This window comes from Mustela nigripes, chromosome 16, assembly GCF_022355385.1.
Source record: "Mustela nigripes isolate SB6536 chromosome 16, MUSNIG.SB6536, whole genome shotgun sequence".
Lineage (NCBI taxonomy): Eukaryota > Metazoa > Chordata > Mammalia > Carnivora > Mustelidae > Mustela > Mustela nigripes.
The window spans coordinates 13,560,590-13,576,630 of record NC_081572.1 but is presented as its reverse complement, the minus strand read 5'-3'; positions in this window follow the sequence as shown (position 1 = coordinate 13,576,630).

Genomic DNA, 16,041 nt, shown 5'->3' with positions numbered 1-16,041 from the left:
CCATATCAGTAGTGCCTGGGTGGCTCAGGGGTTAAGTGTCTGGCCATGCACTCAGGGTCTGAGGATTGAGCCCTGCCTAGGGCTCTCTGCTCACTGAGGAGACTGCTTCTTCCTCTTTCTCTGCCTGCATGTGCTCTCTCTCTGTGTCAAATAAATTAGCTAACTTTTAAAAATTTTAAAAATACAAAAAATATTTTTTAAATACAATGGTCACCTCAGTTCTTAGACATCATTTGTGGCACATCAGTCACAGACAAAATTTTCTAATATTAAATATGCAAAGACTGAGTTTCTGAGCAGCCTGCACCAGAACCCCCCCCCCCCCCCCCCCCCCCCCATCCAAACACACATACACTCACTCATCTCTCCCTCTCCACTTAATTGCTCCTCTTGTCCCTTGGCCACCTGGGACACAAAGTCCACCAGCATCTCTACACAGGCAGTGACGTGCCCTGGAGCCAACTGCCAATGGCGGCCTTCCGCTTACTATCAGACCCCACTCTCATAGGGCCATCAGAGGAGGAGGCCGTAGTGGACAGACGTAAAAGGGCCAGAGTCCCCAGCCACTCTGAGGGCTGGGAGGATGACCGTCCGCACCCACCCAGATCTCATTCACTGTGCACTAGTGCATGCCAGGCTCTCTGGTTTGGCAGGTCTAGATTAAGTCACCTCTCTGGTTCCTTCCAAGGCTCATGTCTATGATTATGATCCCGCCCTGTTTCCTCTTGGGCAGGCTGAATTCGGCTTGTTGGTGGGGAAATGAAGTGGAAATGTCCAGAAGACAGTTTGAAATGTGGACAAGCTCTGGAGAAATTGATGCTAGAGGAACAATCTGAGAACCAGCCTCTTTGAGAGGAAAGTGGGTACTACGTGGACGAATTATACTGTTGTGGAAGGAGCGGTACCCGAGTGGCGCAGTCGGTTAAGTGGCCGACTCTTGGTTCTGGCTCGGGTTATGATCTTAGGGTGCTGGGATCGAGCCCCGAGTCAGCACACAATCAGCTTCAGGATTCTCGCTCTCCCTCTGCCCTCCCCCAGCTCACTTGTGCTCTCTCGCTCTCTCTCTAAAACAAATAAATAAACCTCAAAAAAAAAAAAAAAAAAAGGAGAAAACTGTCATGGAAGAGAGTGCAGAGAGAAAAGAGTACCTCATACGGAATTTGGGGAATCACTTACACTTCAGGAACTGGAAGAAAAGGAAGAGAAGTCTAGGGAAAGATCAGACAGTACTCACCCTGGCTCGGGGGGAAGGCACAGTCAAATGGAAACCAAGGACTGATGGTGGAAACTGCGCCCCAAAGCTGGAAACCTCGAATCCTACTTTTCTTCCTCTCTCTTTAGCCACTTGCCTCATTTCTTTCGTGGACTTGTGTCCCTCTACCTATTGGCTCAGATGTCGTGATTTTCAAGTTTTTGTCCTACTTAACAAATCTCCTGGATCCTCTAGTCCCTCCCGTGACCTCAGCTGCCACCATGAGTTCATGTTCCCTAGACCAGCATTTCTTGTCCAGACCTGCACTCTGATCACTTGTTTCTCAAGCAACTTTTTTTTTTTTTAAGATTCTTATTTATTTATTTGACAGAGTGAGAGAGAGACCATAGGTAGGCAGATCAGCAGGCAGAGAGAGAGAGGGAAGCAGGCTCCCTGCTGAGCGTAGAGCCCGATGTGGGGCTCAATCCCAGGATCATGACCTGAGCCGAAGGCAGTGGCTTAACCCACTGAGCCACCCAGGCGCCCCTGAAGCAACCTTTTGATTAGTTGTCTCACTTCCCTGGGACCAGGGATAAAAGTCCCCTGAATTCAAGCCTGAATATTCTGCTCACCCCATTCTCTGCAATCCATCTGTCTTTATCTTGGGGGGAACAGAGCCTGGATCCTGCTGAGAAAACAAACCCCATTTGGGGACCTAAAGACTTCGCAACTTTTGAAGTCCCCTGCCCAGTGAGCTAGGGTGGCCAATCTATCCCAGTTGTAAGGACTTTCCCAGTTTGGGCACTAAAAGATTGGCACTCCAGGGAACGTCTCAGGTGCAGGCAAACCAGATAGTTCGCCCCCTAGAGGAAGGTGTCCTTGTGAGGCTGGCAGGGGCAAAGACCTGGAAAAAGAGTAGCGATGCCTACCAAGAACCTACATTTTGAATACTGCAGTGGTGGGACAAGGAGCAAATATGTTCTAGCTACTCCCTAGGGCCCCTAGGGCCTTTGCAGAGGTCTGCAGGAGCAGGTGGGGGCACTGAGGCGGAGAAATTTGAATAAAAGGTGAATGTAGCCTCATGTAAACCCACAGGCTGGAGAGGCCCAGGGACTTTAGGGATGTAGTTACATAGCCAAGATGACACCATATACAGCATTTTGTCCCTTATCTATGACTCTACAATACATGCTCTCAAGTTAATGGTCACAGAATCTTCCATCAAGAAGATTTTGCTCACTTCAAAATTTTTCCTGCGATCAACAGCACTTCACGAACAATTTTGTACTAAAAGGATTTTTTAAAAGATTTTATTTATTTTTTGGAGAGAGAGAGAGCATGAGCAGGGAGAGGGGCAGAGGGGCAGAGAGAAGCAGAATCCCCACTGGGCAGGGAGCCCCATATGGTCGATCCCAAGACCCCGGGTTCAAGAGCCAAGCGAAAGGCAGACGCTTAACCAACTGACCCATCTAGGTGCCCCCATGCTAAAAGCCTTTTCCCCTGTATTTAAAATGTTTATTGGGGGGACACTTGGGGGGCTCAGTGGGTTAAGCCTCTGCCTTCGGCTTGGGTCATGGTCCCGGGCTCCTGGGATCGAGCCCCGAATTGGGCTCTCTGCTCAGCGGGGAGTCTGCTTCCTCCTCTCTCTCTGCCTGTCTCTCTGCCTACTTGTGATCTCTGTCAAATAAATAAATAAATAAATCTTTAAAAAAAATATTTATTGGGGCAGCTGGCTGGCTCAGTTGGTAGACCATGCAACTCTTGATCTCCGGGTCATGAGTTTGAGCTCCACTTTGGGGGTAGAGTCACATAAAAAACAAATTAAAATGTTTATCAGCAGTAATTTAAAAGTATCACTGATTAAATGGGTACATTATGAAATGTTATCTCATTTAATCCTCACAGCACTGCTCTGGACTAGGTATTATTTTCCCAAGGTAGAAACGAGGTCCCAGAGATTACATAATTTGCCAAGTTCACCTAGCTAGTGCATGGAGCCAGGATTTGAAAACAGCAGCACCCTAGGTATTTTAAAACATGTTGACAGTGAACTTTCATTTGCTCAAAGCCGCATACTTCTTGCCTACATTGGCTCTACTCAGCCTCCCGCAAGCCTTGCATTTGCATCTCTTTATTTTATTTTATTTTTGAGAGAGAGAGCATGAGCAGGGGGTGGGGAAGGGGACAGATGGAAAGGAGGAGAGAGAATCTTAAGCAGGCTCCATGCTCAGCACGGTGTCTGATGCAGGGCTGGATCCTCTGACCCTGAGATCATTGCCTGAGCCGAAATTGAGAGTCAAGACGCTTAACTAACTGAGCCACCCAGGCGCCCTGAATCTCCTTATTTTTGATTACCATCACCATCAACATGTTTTAAAATACATAGGGTAGGGGTGCCCGGGTGGCGCAGTCATTGGGCATCTGCCTTTGGCTCAGGTCATGATCCCAGGGTCCTGAGATCGGGCCCCACATTGGGCTTCCTGCTCGGTGGGAAGCCAGCTTCTCCCTCTCCCACTCGCCCTGCTTGTGTTTCCTCTCTCACTGTGTCTCTCTCTGCCAAATAAATAAATAAAATCTTTTTAAAAATAATAATAAAATAAAATACATAGGGTGCTGCTGGTTTCAAATCCTGGCTCCATGCACGTTATGTAACCTCTGAGATCTCGTTTCTACCTTGGGAAAATACTACCTAGTCCAAAGCAGCGCTTCTGTTCTGCAATTTTCCCACTGTGTTGTATTTGCTTGTTCACACATCTGTTCTGCCTCCAAGTAGAGAAAGCTCCTTGAGGGTAGAACTGCATGTCACTGGTCCCCTTCCAGCACTTCTAGCATGATGGAGGAGAGAGACTAAGGGAGACTTGTTGTGGAATGTGCACAAGGAGACATCAGCTGGTCGCTTGGGAGTGAAGGGAAGGACTATTTCAGGGTTGAAGGGCCTGGAACCGCTTGATGCGTGAGGGCTGCCAGTTTTGTACGTGCTCAGAGAAGGAGGTACCACTGGGGGGAAGGACTTGCTATGCAGGCAAGCTATCCTGGCCTCTGGGAATGGGGGAAGCAAACTCGGGGGGCTGGGAATATCCTTGGGGTGCCTTCACTTATTCAGTGGATATTTATTAAGCACCTACTGTATACAGGTAATACCTACAACGCTACTTTGGATAGGGTGAGGAGGGAAGACTTCTGTGAAGAGGTGACATTCTAGCCCAAATCTGAACATTACAGAAACCCTCTAGGTGAAGATCTGGGAAAGAATATTCTGGACATAGTGGACCCAGCATATTTGGGAAATAAGAAGAAGACTAACCAATTCTGTGGTTTTGGGCAGGTTTCTTGACCTCTGTTTCATCATGTGTGAAATGGGAAAGATTATAGTACCCACCTCATTGGGCTGTTATGAGTATTAAATAAAAGAATGCACAGAAGGAGCTCAGTACAGTATCTGAAACTTAGCTGACACTTAATAGTGATAACAACACGGTCATGATTTTATTATTGCTTATGATTTTCTAATAGGAGAACACTGAGAAGTGTGTGGAAAGTAACACAAAATAGCCCAATGTTGATACTCAGGCCCCAGGGCTTGGGTGGTTCAGTTCGTTAAGCAACCAGCTCTTAATTCTGGCTCAGGTCAGAATCTCAGGGTCCCGAGATCATGCCCGCTTTGTGCTCTGCAGGGATTCTGCTTCTCTCCTTCTCTCCCTGTGCCTCCCCCCACTTGCTCTCTCTCTCAAATAAATAAATCTGAAAACAAAACAAAACACCCCAGCACCCCCCCCAAAGGGTTAAAGAATGCCTGGGTGGGTTAGTCGGTTAGTATCTAACTTTGGCGCAGACTGTGATCTCAGGGTCCTGGTTTGAGCCCTGCTTCGGGCTCCCTGATCAGTGGGGAGTTTGCTTCTCCTTCTGCCCCTTGCCCTGACTGAGTGTTCTCTCTCTTTCAAATAAATAAATAAAAACCTAAAAGAAAAAAGGAAAAAGGAGGGGCGGGATAAAAAGTATTGGTAAATACAGGGAAACTGGAACCCTTACACATTTTTGTATAAAACGGTGCAGCACTGCTGAAGACACTTCGGCAATTTTCTAAAAGAACATGACTTACCAAATGATGCAGCAATTCTTCTCCTAGGTACACAGCCAAGAGAACTGAAAATATATGTTCATGCAAAAACTTGTACACAGATGTTCAAGGTAGCGTTACAATCACCAGCAAATGAGAACCACCCCATGCCCATCAACTGATGAATGGACAGCTTAAATGTAATATATTCATAAAATGCAATATTATTCAGTCTTTAAAAAAAAGGAAATTATGACATAGGCTACAGCATGGACAGACCTTGAAGACATCATGCCAAGTGAAATGAGCAGACACAAAAGGACAAATACTGTATGATTCTGTTTATATGACATCCCTAGTAGTAGTCAAATTTATAGAGACAGGAAGTAGAGGGGTGGTTGTCAGGGGCTGGGGGAGGGGATAATGGAGAGCTAGTTTTTAAATGGGTACAGGGTTTCAGTTGTGGAAGATGAAAAAGTTCTGGAGACGGATGGTGGTGATGCTTGCACCACAATGAATGTACTGAATGTACTGAACACTTTTTTTTTTTAATGATTTTATTTTTAAGTAATCTCTATCCCCAACGTGGGGCTCGAACTCGATGACCTGAGATCAAGAGTCACTTGCTCCACTAACTGAGCCAGCCAGGTGCTGCTGAACTAGACACTTTATTTTTTTTTAAGATTTTATTTATTTATTTGACAGACAGAGATCACAAGCAGGTAGAGAGGCAGGCAGAGAGAGAGAGAGGAGGAAACAGGCTCCCTGCTGAGCAGAGAGCCCGATGCGGGATGCGATCCCAGGACCCTGAGATCATGACTGGAGCCGAAGGCAGAGGCTTAACCCTCTGAGCCACCCAGGCGCCCCTGAACTAGACACTTTAAAATGCCTAAAATGGCCGGGGCGGGGCGAGGGGGGGTTGTGGGATGGGGACGGGGAGGTGCGTGCCTGGGTGGCTTAGTTGCTTAGGCATCCAGCTCTTGATTTTGGCTCAGATCATGATCTCAGGGCCAAGCCCCGAGTCAGGCTCTGTGCTCTGAGGGGAGTCTGCTTGAGATTCTCTCTCTCTCCTCTCTCTGCTTCTCCCCCACTATGGTCTCTTTCTCTCTCTCTCCCTCTCTCTCACAAATAAATAACTCTTGAAAAGTAAATAAAATTTCTAAAATGGTATATGGATTTTATGTTGTGAATATTTTTCCACAATTAAAAAACTTATGCTTAGTGAAAGGAGCCAATCACAAAAAGCCACATATGACATGATTGTATTTATATGAAATGTCCACAATAGGCAAATTCACGGAAACAGAAAGCAGATTAGTGGTTGCCAGGAAATAAGAGCGGGGAGAATGGGGAGTGACTGCTAGTGGTCACGAGGCTTCTTTTTGCGGTGCTGAAAAATGTTCTGGAACCAGAGAGCAGTGATGGTTGCATACCCTTTTGACTACATGCAAACCCACTAACTTGTACACTTAATTAAAAGGGTGAATTTCATGGTATGCAAATCATATCAATAAAAATGAGTAAGAAATACATAAGTGGTATAAGGAATGAAAAAAATTATAAATATACCATAACACTTCTTTTTTAAATTTTTTATTTATTAGTATCTTTACTGTATTTTTGAGTGGCCTCTATATCCAGAGTAGGGCTCAAACTTAAAACTGAGATCAAGGGTTGTGCGCTCTGCTCACTGAGCCAGCTAGTCACCATGCCTTCAGCCTTCCTTATTCAGTTTGTCTCACCCTTTCAGCAATAAAGTTACCCTTGGGGGTGCCTGGGTGGCTCAGTCCGTTAAGTGTCTGTCTTCAGCTCAGGTCATGATCTCAGGGTCCTAGGATCGAGCCCCACATCAGACTCTCTGCTCAGCAGGGAGCCGGCTCCCCCTCGCTCTGCCTGCCTCTCTGCCTACTTGTGATCTCTCTCTGTTAAATAAATAAAATCTTTTTTAAAAAAATAAATGAAAGTTATTTTATTAGATAGTCATTTTATTTGGGGGGTTTCTTTCTTTTTTTTTTTTTTTTTTTTTTTTTTTTAAAGATTTTATTTATTTATTTGATAGAGAGAAATCACAAGTAGTCGGAGAGGCAGGCAGAGATAGAGAGAGAAGCAGGCTCCCTGCTGAGCAGAGAGCCCGATGTGGGACTCGATCCCAGGACCCTGAGATCATGACCTGAGCCGAAGGCAGCGGCTTAACCCACTGAGCCACCCAGGCGCCCCTCTTTTTTTTTTTTTTTTTTTTTAAGTAAACTCTACCCCCAACTTGGGGCTTGAAGTTACTACCCAGAGATCAAGAATCACATGCTCTTCTAAGCCAGCTAGGCACCCATGATACTATTATTATCCAGTAGTAAGGTTTCTAGGCCCTTTTCTAACATTTAGAGACAAACACAGACATAGAGAGACAGATGAAAAATATGCAAGGTGATTTGTGGATTTTTCTTTGTGATTTTCATACTTTTCAATTTTTTTCTTTTACTGTCTATGATTCCATGACTTCCTCCCACCCCCACACCCCCACCATCCCCACCCCGCCCCACCCCTGCCCCACCCATGGGCTTTCTTCCAGACTCCTTTGGACCTGGCTTAAATCGACCTAGTTTTGTCTTTAATCAAATCTTCGGGAGCCAACTCATTACCATTAGAAATGATCTAACCAGTTTAATTTTGATCATTGTTAAAAATCCTCTTTTATTTTTGGATAATGGAATCACAAAGTGAAGACTGTTACCATTTCTTTGACCGGTAAAAGACAACGCTTCTGAATAAAATTTGAAAAAACAGATGCCAGCAGGTTTACCTTGGTGATAAAAACGATGGCGGCTGAAAGCGAGGCGGCCAGACAATGGTTTTAGATTCGCAGGGCGCTCTGAAAGCCATGAAAAATGTATCTCCCGGCATCTTGATAAGGAAATCAATTACCTACCTCATTCTGAGGGAAGGGAATGAAAAGATTAGAAAAAAAAAATAATAATAATCCAAAGGGCAAGAATGAAACAAACTGGGAAGAGACACACATTTCAAGCTCCAGGCTTTGCCTGGAAATAGTCTTTAGGCTCCCAACTGTTCGTGGTGGTTTCTGTTCCCTCATTCCTGAGTCCTCCAAAGACACCGGGAACACCGTCCTGGAGGAGCCAGCTGCCAGCCTCCAGCCACACCCGGTGCCATTCTTCGCAGCTTGTCCGGACAGTGACAGAGTGGTCTCCTATCCTTCCGGGCCCAGGCCACCATTCAAGAATTCACAGTCTCTGCTGGCCTGGCAGCGGAGAACAAATTTCGTTTCAAGGGGACAGTTACACACAAGCTTATTTTCTGAACAGGGTTTCCTCATGCACTTTTTTTTTTTTTTTAAGATTTTATTTATTTATTTGATAGACAGAGATCACAAGTACACAGAGAGGCAGGCAGAGACAGAGAGAGGGAAGCAGGCTCCCCGCTGAGCAGAGAGCCCTACGCGGGGTTCGATCCCAAGACCCTGAGATCATAACCTGAGCCGAAGTCAGAGGCTCTAACTCACTGAGCCACCCAGGAGCCCTTCATTATACACTTTTGGCCATCACTGCTCCCTGGAAAGTGCTGGCAAATAGGAAGTGAAGCAAGAACACTATGGCAAAGCCCCAGGGGTTCCTTCTAACTGGTCATTTTCACTGTGACAGACCAGGACAGAATAGTTCTATTTCCTGACCGTCCAAAGCCCACTCCGAGTTGCTGTAGTCTTCATTATCTCCTCACTCGTACAAATACCGCTTTTCTCAGCCAGGAAGCTGTCGGGCCAATGTCTTAGGAGATTCCAAATTTTATTAAACAGTTATTTGTTTTACTCAAAAGTAACTATATGTTATTCATTATAAAACGAATGACTTTTTTTTTTTTTTTTTTAGGGGAAAGGAAGTGGTAAATGAAACATGGGCTTCGTTTGTCAGCTGATGCTGAAGGCATAGAATAAATAAGGTTTCTGGAAAGCTTCCCGCACCTCGGCTGGATGGTGTATCCACGGATTGAGAGTGGAAAGAAAGACTCTGCTTTGCCCTGCCCTGGGAATGCACACGCGCATGCGCACATACACTGGATTGCCCTGAGGGCAGTTACACTCCTGGCCCCGATGGACCTCATTTCATAGGCTCTACCCTCAGCCGGGACTACGGTCGTCTAAAAGCAGTCACCACTCAGGACCGTGCCTTGCTTTGCTGATTCTCCACTCTGCGTCCTGTTCAGAAACTAGAAGCAGATCACAGAGGTAAGGAATGGAAAGCAGTCTTACAGACATGCCTCAGCCTGTTTGCAGAGATCGGATCCCTTGGCCAGAATAGGGACCCAGAGCTGAAGAAAGTGAACCCCGTCTAGCAAGGGGCCTCGACTTCCTGTAGCTCTGCCTCCTTCCTGACCCCTCTGCTAGGGAAGCCTGGGCTCAACATAATTGAGGAAGGGGTTGGCCAGGCTGTTACTGGCTTCTCAGTCTAGCCCTGCTTGCAATCCTTTTCTTAAGGAGGTCTTGTGTATCTTTGTTCTTTAAACATTCAGAGTGCGTTTTGGTCAGGAGAATTTTTTTTTTGTCTTTAAGTTATATTTATTTAAGTATCTCTATACCTGATGTGGGACTTGAACTCACGACCCCCAATCAAGAGTCACATGTTCTTCCAACTAAGCTGGCCAGTCGCCCCTTGATCAGAATTTTTAAGGTGTGTCATGGAAGGATTCGTCGTTAGGCTAGATTTGAAATGGTTTACAAAGAAATCGGGTTGTAGTATTTAAAACCTAGATCCCTCTGGATCAGAGGGGGTGGGATTTAAAAACAGATTTCAAGTTTAGTCTTGAGCGGTTGGAAGATATGACAGTGCTCTTAGGCTTGGGCAATGCCCGTGTTCTTTCCAGGAGATGATGAAAGTCACCAGCCTTGGAAAGCCCGGATGTCCAATCAGTTAAGCGTGGGACTCTTGACTTTGGCTCAGGTAATGATATCAGGGTCATGAGATGGAGCCCAGCTGCCATGGACCACTTGGGATATTCTCTCTCCCTTTGTGCCTCTCCCCCTCTACAGCCCCCAACCCCCCTTCTCTCTTCTCTAAATAAGAAGAAAGAAAGAAAGAAAGAAAGAAAGAAAGAAAGAAAGAAAGAAAGACAGACAGGAAGGAGGGAAAGAAAGAAAGAGAAAGAGAAAGAAAAGGACTAACCTTCTGGGCTTCTTCAACTGGGTAAGAACCTCATCTCTGCCAGACCCGCCTGAGTCTTGGGTCCAGTGGCTCCAGACCAACAGCAGGGGCGCCACCTCCAGGCCAATCCTAAGAAGTGTAGTTTTGTGAGCCAGACGGATATTCTGGACACGTTCATCCCAGGCAGTGTGTATCTGCAAATGAAGGACAAAGGGTCTGGGCTCCTGGGTTAGGAACACCTTAATCCAGGCAATTCTAGAATGGGGTTTCTTAGGGATCAAGAATATGATCAGTCCATGCCCTACTTTCCCACCTTGATTCACCCCAGTTGACCCCAGAAAAGAGATGGGACTTTTCCTGTACCAGCTTCACTGTGTGTTTTCGTTCAGGGATTACTCTTTATTCCTAATTTGTCCTTGACCTTCTTCCAAATCCGTCCTCTAACTTACTTCCTTAAAGCCAGCTCTTCCAGCGTGTTTCAGGAAGTCCCCAGACTAAGTGACGTCTGCTGTGACACTATGTGAAAAAAACCTGTGATGGATAATGTATGTGACTTTGGGGCGGAGGGGAGATGTTGCTACCGAGGTAGATGGTTTGCAGGGAGGGGAGTTCCCATTACCTGACAGCCAGCAGTGCCTGGAGCGCACTTGGTTCAGCTCCCACCTGCTCACAGTCTTCCAAGAACAGGATATTCACTTTTGCCAGTTAAGCAGCCCAAAGTGTCCAGCAGATAGACTGTCACATTAGCTGAGGGATGGCAGGAGAGCCCCCCTCTCCAAAGCCCCATGGCCTGAGAACTTTGCAGTCATGCCAGCTTTGTTGCTGCTGGTCTAAGCAATTCTGCAAGACCATCACCGAGTTGCCAGACCATCACCGAGTTACCAGAAATTCGTGTCTGCCCAAAGGCAAGGAATGAACAGGATCCAATTCCCCCTGAACAGTCATCCATTCCCTGGCAGCTTGATATTGCAAACCAGTGTTGAGATCAGACACAGCATCACTGGGTGTGTCATGGAGGATCATTCAAAATCCTGAACGTTATCGTTCAAGGGGAGTTTTGGTGACCCTGTGGTCTGGAAACTGCCCCTTAAGTCCATCAGCCCTTGAGTCACAAGAACCCTGTCGATGCTCCTAAGGATTAATGGCCGCCTTGATGCCCATGGCCGTCATGTCGTCATGGTGGGAAGCCGGTATGTTGACTAAGGTGGCACTGTTCACCCTCTACACTGGACCTTACTGCCAGATTCCTGGTGGAACACCTCAATCAAGCTCCAGAGAACTCTCTCTGCTGCTCCCTGCTCACCAGGACACAGTTGCACCACCCACCTTACCTCTGCAAAATTTGCATACAGTCCACTACATTCCTGTGTCCACTGACACATACAACCTGTTAAATCACCAACCACCTCACCTGCAAATGGCCAGGACCCCAAGGACCTGTACCCTAAGGACGTGCACCAGAATCACTTGAGGAGCTTTTAAAAAACAGAGGTCCCACCAGAAAGAGACACTTATACTGTGTATTGCTTTTCAACAATGGTGTGAAAGCAAACCAGTGGGAAGAGGAAAGTGCCTTCAGCAAATATTGCTTGGAAACTGGATATCCATATGGAGGTAAGGAAACAAACCCCAACCTCTTTACCTCACATCATGTATAAACATCAATCCACAATGGACCCTAGACCTAAATAGAAAAGCAGCTTCATCAATTAAGTGTCTGACTCTTGGTTTCTGCTCAGGTTGTGATCTTAGGGTCATGGAATTGAGCCCCATGTTGGGGTCCACGTTCAGTGGGGAGTTAACTCGAGATTCTCCATCTTCCTCTGCTCCTCCCGCCCCACGTGCGTGTGTTATCTCTCTCTCAAATAAATAAATAAATCTTTTAAAATTATTTATTTATTTATTTGACACACAGAGAGAGATCACAAGTAGGCAGAGAGACAGGGGGAAGCAGGCTCCAGAGAGAGAGGGTGAAGCAGGCTCCCCACTGAGCAGAGAGCCCAACGTGGGGCTCCATCCCAGTGCCCTGAGATCATGACCTGAGCCAAAGGCAGAGGCTTTAACCCACTGAGCCACCCAGGCGCCCCAATAAATAAATAAATCTTTTCTTAAAAAAAAGAAAAAGGGGTGCCTGGGTGACTCAGTGGATATGAGGCCTCTGTCTTTGGCTCAGATCATGATCCCAGGGTCCTGAGATCGAGTCCCACATCAGGCTCTCTGCTTCATGGGGAGCCTGCTTCCTCCTTTCTCTCTGCCTGTCTCTTGTGATCTCTGTCTGTCAAATAAATAAATAAAATCTTAAAAAAAAAAAAGCTAAAACTTTTAAAGTTTTTAGAAGAAAATATAGAGGGGTACCTGGGTGGCTCAGTGGGTTAAGCGTCTGCCTTTGGCTCAGGTCATGATCCCAGGGTCCTGGGATTGAGCACTGCATCAGGCTCCCTGCTCAACAGGGAATCTGCTTTTCCCTCTCCCTCTTCCACTCCTCCTGCTTGTGTTCTCTCTCTCTCTCTCTCAAATAAATAAACAAAATCATAAAAAAAAGAAGAAAACATAGACTTATATTCATCACTCAGATATAGGTAAAGGTTTCTAGGACACAAAGAAAGAACCATAAAAGAAAGAATTAATAAATTGGACTTAATCAAAATTAAAAACTTTTGCTTATCAAAAAGACATCATTAGGAAATTAAATAGACGGAGGGCACCTGGGTTGTTCAGTGGGTTAAGCATCTGCCTTCAATTCAGGTCGTGGTCTCAGGGTCCTGGGATTGAGTTCCCTGTTGGGCTCCACGACTCCGCAGGGAGTCTGCTTCTCCCTCTCCCCTCCCCTCACAAGTGCGCTCTTGCTCTCTCTCAAGTAAATAAATAAAATCCAAGAAAGGAAGGAAGGAAGGAAGAGAGAAAGACAGACAGACAGACAGACAGATGGGGTTGGGGGAGGGAGGAGAGAAAGTAAGGAAATGAATCCATGAGCCACGGGCTGAGTAAAAGTATTCTCAAAATATAGTATCTGACAAAGGAAAGGCATCCAGGATATAAAAAGCATTCTTAAAACTCAATAATGAAAACAATTCCATTTTTAAAACAGGCAAGGGATTTGAAAAGACGCTTCACAGAGACAGATGGATAGTCAACATGCCTATGGGAACACCATCTCCATCACTGGGTCATCAGGGACATGCAAGCTGAAATCTCAGTGAAATACTTCTGCCCTGCCACCAAAATGGCTAAAATTCAAGACTGAAAATACCGAACGTTGAAGGGTTTGGGCAAACGTTTAAAATGGCACAACACACTTGGCAGGCTCAGTCGGAAGAGCATGTGACTATTGATCGTAGAGTCATGAATTTGAGCCCCACATTGGATGTAGAGATTATCTGAAATCGATCAATCAATCTTTTTATTTTTTATTTATTTTTTATTTTTTAGAAATGGCATAGCTTGGGGGCACCTTGGTGGCTCTGTCAGTTAAGCGTCTACCTTTGACTCAGCTCATGATCCTGGAGTCCAGGGATCGAGCCCCGTATCTGGCTCCCTGCTCCGAGTGGAGCCTGCTTCTCCCTCTACCCCTTCTCCCTGCTCTCGCTCTCTCTCTCTCTCTTACTTGCTCGCTCGCTCTCTCAAGTGAATAAATAAAATCTTTTAAAAAAAGAAGGAAAGAAAAGGAATGGCACAACTTTGGGAAAATGTGTGATAGTTCCTCATAAAATTAAACATACACCTTCCTTATGACCCAGCACATCATTTCCTGTGTAGTCACCCAAGAGAAATGAAAACGTACGTAACGTTGCACAGAAATGCTTATGGGAGCTTTGTCTTTTGTTTGCTTTCTTTTAAGTCAGCTCCACCCAGTGTGGGGCTGCCCTGAGCTCACGACCCCTAGAGACCAAGAGTTGCACGACTTACTGACTGAACCAGTCAGGGGCCCCTAGAAAGACACGTCTTCGGGCTCCTGCTTGAAACCAACCGCTTCAGCAAACTGCTGGCCTGGACTCAGGGCTGGTGTAATTTACTTAGAAATGCTTGAAAAATGAGATGGGTTGAGGGATGGAGACATGGGCGGACGGATGAACACTTGTGCAATAAAACAAATAGTAAAATGTACATTATAGACTCTTGCGGTGGGTTTTTCCATCATTGCCATGCCATTTTTTTCTTTTTTTTCAGTTTTTCTGAGGCCACAGGAACAGTAAATTAAATTGCCAGTGGCAAACATACGTGAATGTTTGTTATACATCTGTCATATTTCTGTTATGAACATATTCCATAATAAAGACATTAATTAACAAATAAATCAATGAATGTCTCCTGATGATTCTGATGGCCACCCCAGGGGGCTCTGACGGCTCGTGAGTTTCAGGGCATGCCGAGGGGCTACACAACACTTATCTGGAAGGCTGGAGAGGAGGCTCCTGTGGCTGCTAGATCAAGATGTCACGAACGTGGTTTACAGTCCCACACTTCTACCACCTTCCGGTTCTGAGGTCCAGAGTCAGGAATGGGTATCACCGAATTAAACTCAAGGTGTTGGCAAGGCGGCTTCCTTCCAGAGACTCTAGAGAATCAGTTTCCTTGCCCTTTCTGGCTTTTAGAGGCGGCCAGCGTTTTCTGGACTCACAGGGACTTCCTCCACCTTCAAAGCCAATAGCAGAGCACCTTCGGATCTCTCCCTGACTCTGATGTTTCTGCCCCCCTCTTTCACATGGAGAGACCCCTTGTGATTCCACGGAGCCCATCCAGATCATCCAGCATGCGGCTTTGTTTTAAGGGCATCTGACTAGCAACCTTGTTTCCATTTGCAACTTTCATTCTCCTGGCTCTGCACTGTGGCATAATCACAGACGCAGACATCTCTGGGAGCCATTGTTCTGCCTCCCACCGGCTCTGCCCCACGTGGAGGTGGCTCTCCGAGTAAGGGAAGTACTGTGATTCCTGATAGATATATCTGCTCCCCAGCCTCGATGGAAATGGATATATCAGGTCTTGCAAAGCCATGGCATTGCTCTCCATTGCTCCCCACTGCCTCCAGACTAACCTCTGCACCCCCACAACCAGTCTGGACAAGTCAGAAGGGGCAAGTGTGACCTGGGGTACAGGAAACACTGAATCCCCACTGGCCTGGGGACCAACTCCAACATTTGGTGCTAACAAAAGGCTATGAGTTGGTAGATTCTTGGCTCCCATCTCCTGGTCAAGAACTTGTCTGAAGAAGTTAAGACATTCTACCGGGCAAGTGAAGAGATGCCATGCCCTGCCTAGGGGACTTGGAAGGGTCTGGTCACTGCCTCGGTTCTGGCCCTTGACTCGGCTACCCATTCACCCCAAGGGCAGCCCTGATCCTCTGACATCTACAGGATGCCTGCCCCCACTTCCCCAGCTTGAGCCTCATCTGTTCCAACTTTTCTTTCCTCTTCCTAGTCTGGAACCTTGAGCCCGTGTTCCTTCCTAAGCGTCTTCTCACAAATGCGAACCCCAGTCCTCCTGTAGAATTTTTGGCTCCTCCTCCCCCTCCTGCTTCAGTGAGGGCTCCTTGATTCAAGCTACCAGTTCTGAGGACTCTATCCTGTTATCTGGGGCCAGGGAAGATCCAAGCCCAGCACCCCTGTAAGGAATGTGGAGAGAATTAAATCCTCTTGTGCTGGACA